The sequence below is a fragment of the Chlorocebus sabaeus genome, chromosome 22 (genome assembly GCF_047675955.1).
Source record: "Chlorocebus sabaeus isolate Y175 chromosome 22, mChlSab1.0.hap1, whole genome shotgun sequence".
NCBI classification, from domain to species: domain Eukaryota; kingdom Metazoa; phylum Chordata; class Mammalia; order Primates; family Cercopithecidae; genus Chlorocebus; species Chlorocebus sabaeus.
In genome coordinates this window covers 69,794,509-69,804,887 of record NC_132925.1, presented here as the reverse complement: position 1 = coordinate 69,804,887, position 10,379 = coordinate 69,794,509, and positions in this window count along the sequence as shown.

Sequence of the window (10,379 nt, the reverse complement as noted above, 5' to 3'; positions counted from 1 at the left end):
GAGGCAAAGAATTTAGTGACTCTATGCATAATAACTTTGACCATATATAGAGAACCAAAGAACATAATGAAGCTGGCTGTTGCTTCTAAGTTCGGTGAGCAAAGTGATGAAAGAAAATGATGAACTCAGGGATTCTATGTCCTGGCTTCAGAAGCAGATACTGAGCCTCAAATCTGCTAAGATTGCCCAGAGTGAAAGTCTTATCTTCTGTAGAGAAAGAGCTGAAATTGTGGAAAACCAGACACAAGCTCTTATCATATAAGTGGCTGACCTACAAAAAAAGGTGCATGTACAGCTTTACCAGGTGTCTACTGTTGAAGTGAGGGCATTGATTGGAAAAGAATGGAACCCTGCAACTTGGAATGGGGATGTGTGGGAGGACCCTGATGAAGCTAGGGACACTGAGTTTGTAAACTCTGATGAACCCTTTTTGCCAGAAGAAACAACTTCCTCATCCCCAGTAGTGGCAACATTCCCTCCCCAACCCATGCTGCCATGAGCTTTTCTATCTTCGTCTAAGGAGAAAAACTCTGTGCTGCCTGAGGCAACAGTGATGGCCTCCCCTGAGGCAATTGCCAGGCAAGACAATGTTGATTCTCCTCAAGAACCACCCCCAACACCTCTGTTTGCTTCTAGATCTATAACTAGACTAAAGTCCTGGTGGGTCCCTAGAGGTGAGGTTGAGAGTGTGACCCATGAGGAGGTATGCTACACTTGAAAATAATTGCTTGAGTTTTCTAATCTATATAAACAGAAATCTGGAGAACAGGTATGGGAATGGATATTAAGGGTGTGGGATAACGGTGGAAGGAACATAAAGTTGGATCAGGCTGAATTTATTGATTTGGGCCCACTAAGTAGAGACTCTGCATCTAATGTTGCAGCTTGGGGAGTTAAAAAATGTTCTAATCATTTATTTGCTTGGTTAGCTGAAATATGAAATTAGCTGTGAGTGAACTGGAAATGCCTGATCTCCCTTGGTTTAATGTAGATGAAGGGATCCAAAGGCTTAGGGAGATTGGGATGGTGGAGTGGATTAGTTGTTATAGACCTACTCATCCCAGCTGGGAGGGTCCAGAAGATATACCCTTGACTAATGCTTGTGAAATAGATTTGTGAGGGCAGCACCTGCATCTTTGAAGGGCCTTGTAATTGCTCTTCTCTGTATGTCAGATCCAACAATGGGAACCACAGTCACTCAATTACAAAATTTAAACACAATGGGAATAATTGTATCCTGAGGTGGCAGGGGCCAAATGGTGGCACTCAACTGTCAAAGGCAAGGTGGGTGTAGCTATCGTAATGGACAGCAGAGGCAAAGCAGCAATCAGAATAGTCTGACTCCTATAGAGCTCTGGCATTGACTAATTAATCACAGTGTTCCTACAAGTGAAATTGATAGGAAGCCTACTGCATTCGTACTTAATTTATACAAGCAGAAAACTTCTAGGTCAAATGGACAAAAGACTAATTTGAATTATAAAAACAGAGACTCATGGCCCCTCAATCAATTCGCAGACTTGAACCAATTTACAGACCCAGAACCCCTTGAATGAAGGGGAGGCCAGGTCCCCTTAAGAAAGGATCCCACTACATTACCAACAATTTATACAGTGAATCTTTCTCCCATACTTCCCCAAGGAGACTTACGGCCTTTTACCAGGGTACCTGTGCATTGGGGAAAGGGAAATGATCAGACATTTAGGGGACTGGCTCTTGGATTCTAGAGGACCCAAAACATCACTGTGATCCTCCAGTTAAAGTAGGGCTTATGGAGGTCAGGTAATTAATGAAGTTTTAGCTCAGGCCCAACTTACAGCGGGTCCAGTGGGTCTCTGGACCCATCCTGTGGCCATTTCCCCAGTGCCAGATGCATAATTGGCATAGACATACTTAGCAGCTGGCAGAACGCCCACATTGGCTCCCTGACTGATAGGGTGAGGGTTATTATGGTGAGAAAGACCAAATGGAAGCCATTAGAACTGGCTCTACCTCAAAAAATAGTAAGCAAGTAACAATATCGTACCCTGGAGGGATTGCAGAGATTAGTGCCACCATCAAAGACTTGAAAGATGCAGGGGTGGTGATTCCCACCACATCCCTGTTCAACTCTCCCATTTGGCCTCTGCAGAAGATAGATGGATCTTGGAGAATGACAGTGGATTATCATAAACTTAACCAAGCGGTGACTCCAATTGGAGCTGCTGTACTAGATGTGGCTTCATTGCTTGAGCAAATTAACACATCTCATGGTACCTGGTATGCAGCCATTGACTTGGAGAATGCCTTTTACTCCATTCCTATCCATAAGGCCCACCAGAAGCAATTTGCCTTCAGCTGGTAAGTCCAGCAATATACCTTTACTGTCCTACCTTAGGAGTATCTCAACTGTCCTCCTTTGTGTCATAATCTTATTCAGAAAGATCTTATTCAGAGAAATCTTGATCGCTTTTCACTTCTGCAAGATATCACACTGGTCCATTACATTGATGACATTATGCTGGATCCAGTGAGCAAGAAGTAGCAAACACACTGGACTTATTGATGAGACATTTGTGTGCCAGAGGATGGAAAATAAATCCAACTAAACTTCAGGGACCTTCTACCTCAGCAAAATTTCTAGGGGTCCAGGGGTATGGGGGCTGTTGAGATATTCCTTCTAAGGTGAAGGACAAATTGCTGCATTTGGCCCCTCCTACAACCAAGAAAGAGGCACAATACCTAGTGGGCCTATTTGGATTTTGGAGGTAACACATTCTTCATTTGGATTTGTTACTCTTGCCCATTTATTGAGTGACCCAAAAGACTGCCGGTTTTGAGTGGGGTCCAGAATAGAAGAAGACTCTGCAACAGATCCAGGCTGCTGTATAAGCTGCTTTGCCACTTGGGACATATGACCCAGCAGAAACAATGCTGCTTGAGGTGTCAGTGGCAGGTAGGGATGCTCTTTGGAACCTTTGGCAGGCCCCCATAGGTGAATCACAGTGGAGGCCTCTAGGATCTTGGAGCAAGGCCCTGCCATGTTCTGCAGATAACTACTCTCCTTTTGAGAGACAGCTCTTGGCCTGTTACTGGGCTTTTGTGGAAACTGAACGTTTGACTATGGATCATCAAGTCACCATGTGACCTGAACTGCTTATTATGATCCGGATGCTTTCTGATCTATCTGACCATAAAGTAAGCCATACACAGCAGCATTCCATCATCAAATGGAAGTGGTAGATATGTAATTGGGTTTGAGCAGGTCCTGAAGCACAAGTAAGTTACATGTGGAAGGGGCTCAAATGCCCATTGTCTCCATTCCTGACACCCTGTCTTCTCTTCCCTAGCCAGTACCAATGGTCTCATGGGGAGTTCTCCATGATCAGTTGGCAGAGGAAGAGAAGACTAGAGCCTGGTTCACAGGTGGTTCTGTACTATATGAAGGCACCACCTGAAAGTGGACAGCTGTAGCACTATAGCCCCTTTCTAGGACATCCCTGAAGGACAGCAGTGAAGGGAAATCTTCCCAGTGGGCAGAACTTCGAGCAGTGCACCTGGTTGTGCACTTTGCATGGAAGGAGAAATGGCCAGATGTGTGATTATATATTGATTCATGGGCTGTCGCCAATGGTTAGGGTGGATGGTCAAGGACTTGGAAGAAGCATGATTAGAAAATTGGTGACAAAGAAATTTGGGGAGGAGGTATGTGGATGGACCTTTCTGAGTGGTCAAAAACTGGGGAGATATTTGTATCCCATTTGAGTGCTCACCAACAGGTGATGTCAGCAGAGGAGAATTTTAATAATCAAGTGGATAGGATTCTGTGGATACCACTCAGCCTCTTTCCCCAGCCACCCCGTCACTGCCCAATGGGCCCATGAACAAAGTGGCCATGGTGGCAGTGATGGAGGTTACACATGGGCTTAACAACATGGACTTCCACTCACCAAGGCTGACCTGGTTATGGCCACTGCTGAGCGCCCAATTTGCCAGCAGCATAGACCAATACTGAGCCATTGATATGGCACCATTACTTGCAGCGATCAGCCAGGTACCTGGTGGCAGATTGATTATATTGGACGTCTTCCATGATGGAAAGGGCAGAGGTTTGTCTTTACTGGAATAGACACTTACTCCAGATATGGGTTTGCATATCCTATACACAATGCTTCTGCCAAGACTACCATCCATGTGCTCATGGAATGCCTTATCCACTGTCATGGTATTCCATACAGCATTGCCTCTGACCCAGGCACTCACTTTACAGCTAAAGGAGTGTGGCAGTGGGCTCATACTCATGAAATTCACTGGTCTGACCATGTTCCCCATCATCCTGAAGCAGCTGGATTGATAGATCAATGAAATGGCCTTTTGAAGTCACAATTACAGTGCCAGTGAGGTGACAATACTTTGCAGGGCTGGGGCAAAGTTCTCCAGAAGGCCGTGTATTCTCTGAATCAGTGCCCAATGTATGGCACTGTTTCTCCCATAGCCAGGACTCACGGGTTCAGGAATCAAGGGGTAGAAGTGGAAGTGGCACCACTCACCATCACCCCTAGTGATCCACTAGCAAAATTTTTCCTTCCTGTTCCCACAACATTACGTTCTGCCGGCCTAGAGGTCTTCATTCCAGAGGGAGGAATGCTGCCACCAGGAGACACAACAACATTTGTATTAAACTGGAAATTAAGATTGCCACCTGAACACTTTGAGCTCCTCCCTACCTTTAAGTCAACAGGCTAAGAAGAGAGCTACAGTGTTGGCTGGGGTGATTGACCCAGGTTCTCAAGATGAAATCAGTCTACTACTCCACAATGGTGGTAAGGAAGAGTATGTATGGAATACAAGAGATCCACTGGGCATCTCTTAGTATTACCATGTCCTCTGATTAAGGCCAATGGGAAACTACAACAGCCCAATCCAGGTAGGACTACAAATGACCCAGACCCTTCAGGAATGAAGGTTTGGGTCACTCCACCAGAAAAAAACCACGAGCTACTGAGATGCTTGCTGAGGGCAAAGGGAATGCAAAATATGTATTATAAGAAGTTGATCATTAATACCAGCTACCACTACGTGACCATCTCTAGAAACGAGGATTGTAATTATCATGAGTATTCCCTCCTCCTTTTGTTAAAAACATGTTTGGGCATGTATAGACTTGTACTGAGAAAATATCTTCATTTTATTTCCTTTCTCCTTTATCACGTGACATAAGATTTATTGACTTTACATAAGCATTTAAGTATTGTTAACTTTATGCAACAGTATTTGAGTAGGGTATTGGTGCATTTGCTGTTGTATGAAGGATAGTAGTATTATGTTAGGGGTAATTATGGCCTTATTATTGTCTTTATTTGAAGATTATGTATGATCTTAGGAGATGTGTATGGGTTCAAGTTGACAAAGGGTGGACTTGAAATGGTTAATACTGAATGTCAACTTGATTAGATTGAAGGATGCAAAACACTGATCCTAGGTGTGTCTGTGAGGATGTTGCCAAGGGACATTCACATTTGAGTCAGTGGGCTGGGAAAGGCAAACCCACCCTTAATCTGGTGGGCACAATCTAATCAGCTGCCAGCACAGCTGGAATATAAGCAGGCAGAAAAGTGTGAAAAAGAGACTGGCCTAGCCTCCCAGCCTACATCTTTCTCCCTTGTGGGATGCTTCCTGCCCTCAAACATCGGACTCCCAGTTCTTCAGTTTTGGAACTCGAACTGGCTCTCCTTGCTCCTCAACCTGCAGATAGCCTATTGTGGGACCTTGTGATCATGTGAGTTAACACTTAATAAACTCCCGTGTGTGTGTGTGTGTGTGTGTGTGCGTGTGCACGTGTGGTGTGTGTGTATAGGATCTTTTGTAATAACAGCTTAGCTATGCGGACACACATATTCTACTCTTTGCAGTTATAAGCAAGGAATTTTTTTCTCATCCTCTTCCTTCTCTTTTTCCTGCTGCTCCTCTTCATCCTTTTCTTGAATGATATTAATTCAGAATTTTCACTATTCCCTACTAGCCTTCCTACTCAGATAATCTAAATTAATGAGGTTTTCTCTGCTTAAGCAAAAACAAATTAAATTCCCTTTGTAGCTTGAATAAGAATAGTTGAATTTGAATTTAAAAGGTATCTAAGGATTTTTTATGTTTCCTAAACAAAGCTAATGAGATGTAGTTGTTCTTTTGTAATAGTGGGAAGCAAAAAACATGGGATGTATATCTTACCTTGGTTAGTGAAACCTGCAGGCAGATTTTATCTGTTTATTGGGATTAGTATAGAAGACTGGATAACAGTATTTAATACTTATTTCTTTCATTGTCAGATGAACTTTTTCTTTAATCATATCTAGTTTGAGATGAGAAACTGCTGACCGTGGAGTGTTATACACATACACGTTGTTCAAACTTGAAAATTATACAAGAAACAAAACTAGCACAAATGCTATGATTCAGTGTAGAAAAGGATAGTTATAATGATACTTTTCTTAACTTTCTTTGGGGGTTGCGGTTGGCTACGAGATGTGTGTTAATTTGCTAAGTTCAGATCTCTCCTGCCCCCGAAAGGTTGACATCTCCCAACAAACTTAATGTGTGAGAAGGATCCTGCCCTGGCGATGTCTAACATCACAACAGCTTTCTACTTTTTTCTCTCATACCCAGTCTGTACTAGTGTTTCTGAGTAGCAAGGAGCATGAGCAAACTTTCTCTGCTATTGAAAATCTAGCTCAAGAGTTGCAAAAACACCACCCTTGGTTCTCACATCACTACTTCCTGAAACCACTTTCATGGCTGACATTACTAATCAGTGGCCACAATATCTCTCTGAGCCTGGACATGGCTTCACAAGTCACAAAAATGTGTTCTTGTCAGCCACAGCTGATTGATCACAGTTGTTTCTGAATGTGAAACCTATTTTCCAGTTCCAATCTACTTGTGAAAAAGGCGTGCATTTAGGAGGATATGTCTGGTTCACAAATTTTCTTACCCAATAAGATGCTACTAACATGCATTGTTTGGCCCAATTTCAGGACTACAAGTAGGTAGCTTCTCTGTCAGCTCCAAAAAAACAAACAAAGGAAAAAATGTGTGCCATGTTAAAACTTAATCAATCCTTGGTAGTATTCCTATATTAAGCCTACAAATATAGGAGAACATAGTTACTTCTCAATCTGGATCCAGAACACTTCAATACCAGTTATTCCCATGCCTTTCTTTTTTGTGTACCCAGTATTTAACCAATACATATTTGAATGGATAAATGAATGCTCATGTGTAACAGTTCAAGTAATATTTTTGAATATGTTCTAAATAGAATTTCAAAATTTGGAAAGAAATTAGAAGCACCTATTCCAATGATTTACAAGACAGGGTGCACACTTTTAAAAAAGGATAGAAAATAGTATAAAATTTTTTACTTCAAAAAGTAAAAGTAGCTATTTAACAATGTATAAAGGAAAGATCTTGTTACTGGGGAAGTGTGGAGGTACCACTTCTTGAGTGTGAAGACACATACGCAGAGGAGGGGAATAGAGGCGTAAGATTCTTCTGTTTCCAAAAGTGGGATATGTGTTATAAAATGTTAAGAAATGCTCATCACTTGACAGATAAACAAATTGACCTAAGAGGTTAACAGACATCTCTAAGATCACACAACTGCTCTGTGGCAGAGCATGGGCTAGTACCTTGTTTCCTGACTTTGTGTTCAGTGAGGCCAGCAAGAGACATGGCAACAGGGTGTTTTAGAGTGTAGTGCATTCGTGATTTTGGAGTATGACAAGACCAACAGACCAGGAGACGATTGCCATTGCAAAGACAGATTCAGGTGGGTGCCACTCCATGCCATGTGGGCCACATGGGGAAGCACCTGGGTAGGTCACAAGACAGAACGGAGCAGGGAATTATGGGCAAGAGCTTCTATTGTGGTTTTTATGGGAAGGGATGGGAAAGGCAAAGAAGCAGACCTAGAATTGGCCAGTTTGAATCATTTCCATGAACTCTGGGGGATAGAGGTTGTCCCTACTTGTATAGTACTGTCCTTGGAGTGGTTGGGGCAGGTGGATAGTGGCCAGGAATGTAAGAGTCCAATAAAATAGGTGGCTAGAAGGTTAAAGTCTGGATTGGCTAGTTTATATTGAAAAGTAAACTCATGGGAGGAGGACTCCTCCCAAAGAGTAGGGAGGGGCGATGGGGAAGGCAGGGAACCAAGGCAAGGTGACTCAAACATACTACCAGGTTGCCCAGGACAAGGCATGTCCAACATATGCCTATAGGACAAATATGAAAACATCAAGTTACAGAAGCTAGATGTGTGTTGACTACACTGGGATTCATGGTACGGAGAAGACAAGCTATTAGTTGGCCCAAGAAGGTAGGGAGGGAGAAGGGATATGGGGAGGTGGATTGAGGAGTACCTGTTTAATGGGTCCAAGTTTCCTTGAAGGTGATGAAAATGTTCTGGAATTAGACAGTGGTTATGGTTGCACATTGCTGTGAATATACTAAAACCCACTGAATTGTACATCTTAAGATGATAAATATTATGTTTTGTGAAATTTTTCTTATTAAAAAATTGGAGAAAAGAAAGTAGAGAGAAACAAGATACATTGCTTTAGGTTGGAGAATAGCTGTTTTAAGGTAAGGAGAAGATTGCCCTACAAACTTCTAGCTAGAATGGGCTGCTGCAGAGTAGAGCCAAAGTAGGAAGCTGGGTTGGAAACAAGTGTTAGAGATGAAGAGGGCAAGTTGGAAGGGAAATCAGACTTTGGGTGGGGGTTGATGGGGTTAAGTTTGTTCCTGAGCTATGGGTGTGAATGTTGGGGATACAGCAAAGTTTAAGTTAGGAAGGAGAGAGGAAAGAAATGTTCAACTTTATCACAATGGTAATGAGACCAGAAACAGGAACAGTGTTTTCATTCATGTTTCCCCAAGGACGACTCTTGACTAATAGACTATTTCTTCATTTGTCAAAAACCAAGTAAACTTTGTCTGAAGATGAAATATTGTTATGATAACACAATGATATTCTATTTCATAAACACTAGTTACATTTGTGTTTGTTGGTTTTTCTTTTTTGCCATGAGATCATACTAGAATTTCATCAATAAGGAAGTTGGTTTCATTTAATGATTAGGCCTTTGCATTTAACTGAAAATGCTAGGCTAACCTAGTTTAGTTATTTCATTGAGTTTTGTTCAATAGTGGTGTGCTATGAGCCACCAGTTAAAATATAAATTAGCTAGCAATATTGACGTCTGTTTCTATTCTGGCAACACACTTGCTTGCCCACCCATACACAAGCATTCATGTATGCATCAGTGCACGCACATGTGCAAAAACAAAACTAAAAGCATTTATCAAAGTCAACTAAACAATCGGTTTCCAAATACCATTCCACAAAATAGTGCTTGTGCAAAGCATGACATTCATCTACAGGTATTTATGGTTAAGTGAGAAAAATCAGGACAACTGTTTGAGCCTTCCATAAACCTAAAAGTACTTAGTTTAAAGAAGTGCCCCTTATTCTGAATTAATGTACTTTATCATTTTTATTATTAAAATTACCTTTCTTTTATAAATTTAAAGATTGAGATCCAACATTGTTTATTCAAATTTTGATGAAAGATTCTTGGCTTATGAAATCCTCAACTTGGTTAATGCAACATCTTAAAAATATTTGTAATTCTATATAGAGCCTAGGAGTTATCCTACAGAGAAGAAACCCTTGTGAGAACTTTTAGTTAATAAGAGTTGTTTGCCTGCCTTAGTTGTTTAAGACATCAAGCACAGATAGAACACAGTGTTTTGAATTAGAAGGGTAGATCACTTACCATGTAACCTTAGACAAATAATTTCAGGTTTTTGAATCTCAGTTTCTTTATCTAGAAAATGGAAGTAAAAATGCCCATCTCAGAGGGTTGGAGTGAAAATTAATGAGAGAAAATATAGAAAACACTATTTCCACACTTGGCAACACTTGATGACTGTTGCTATTTTCTCTTCAGTTGTGTTTGTACCATAATGTTTTATTTCAAACGATAGTTGTCTTATCTCTGTCAAAAATAACTCTATTATTCACCATCATATCTTGGTTAGAGGTTGTAAAGTCCAAACGACATTTTATTATAGTGTTTAAAAAGGTATAAGACGTCAAACTTCATTTTTCAGTGATAAAAAGATAAAGCTTTAAAATAGAGTTTCATAAGGGGAAAGGCTAATAGTTATTTTTCTTTTAAAATATGTTAATGGAACATTTATAAGTCTGCGGATTTTTCTGCAAGATCTACACAAGTTCTCAATCACACCAGGCTCTATAACGTTGTGGTCAAGAACACAGATGCTGGAGACAGACTGAGTTCTAATTCTATGCTCTCCATTCACACCTTATAACCGTGAGCAAG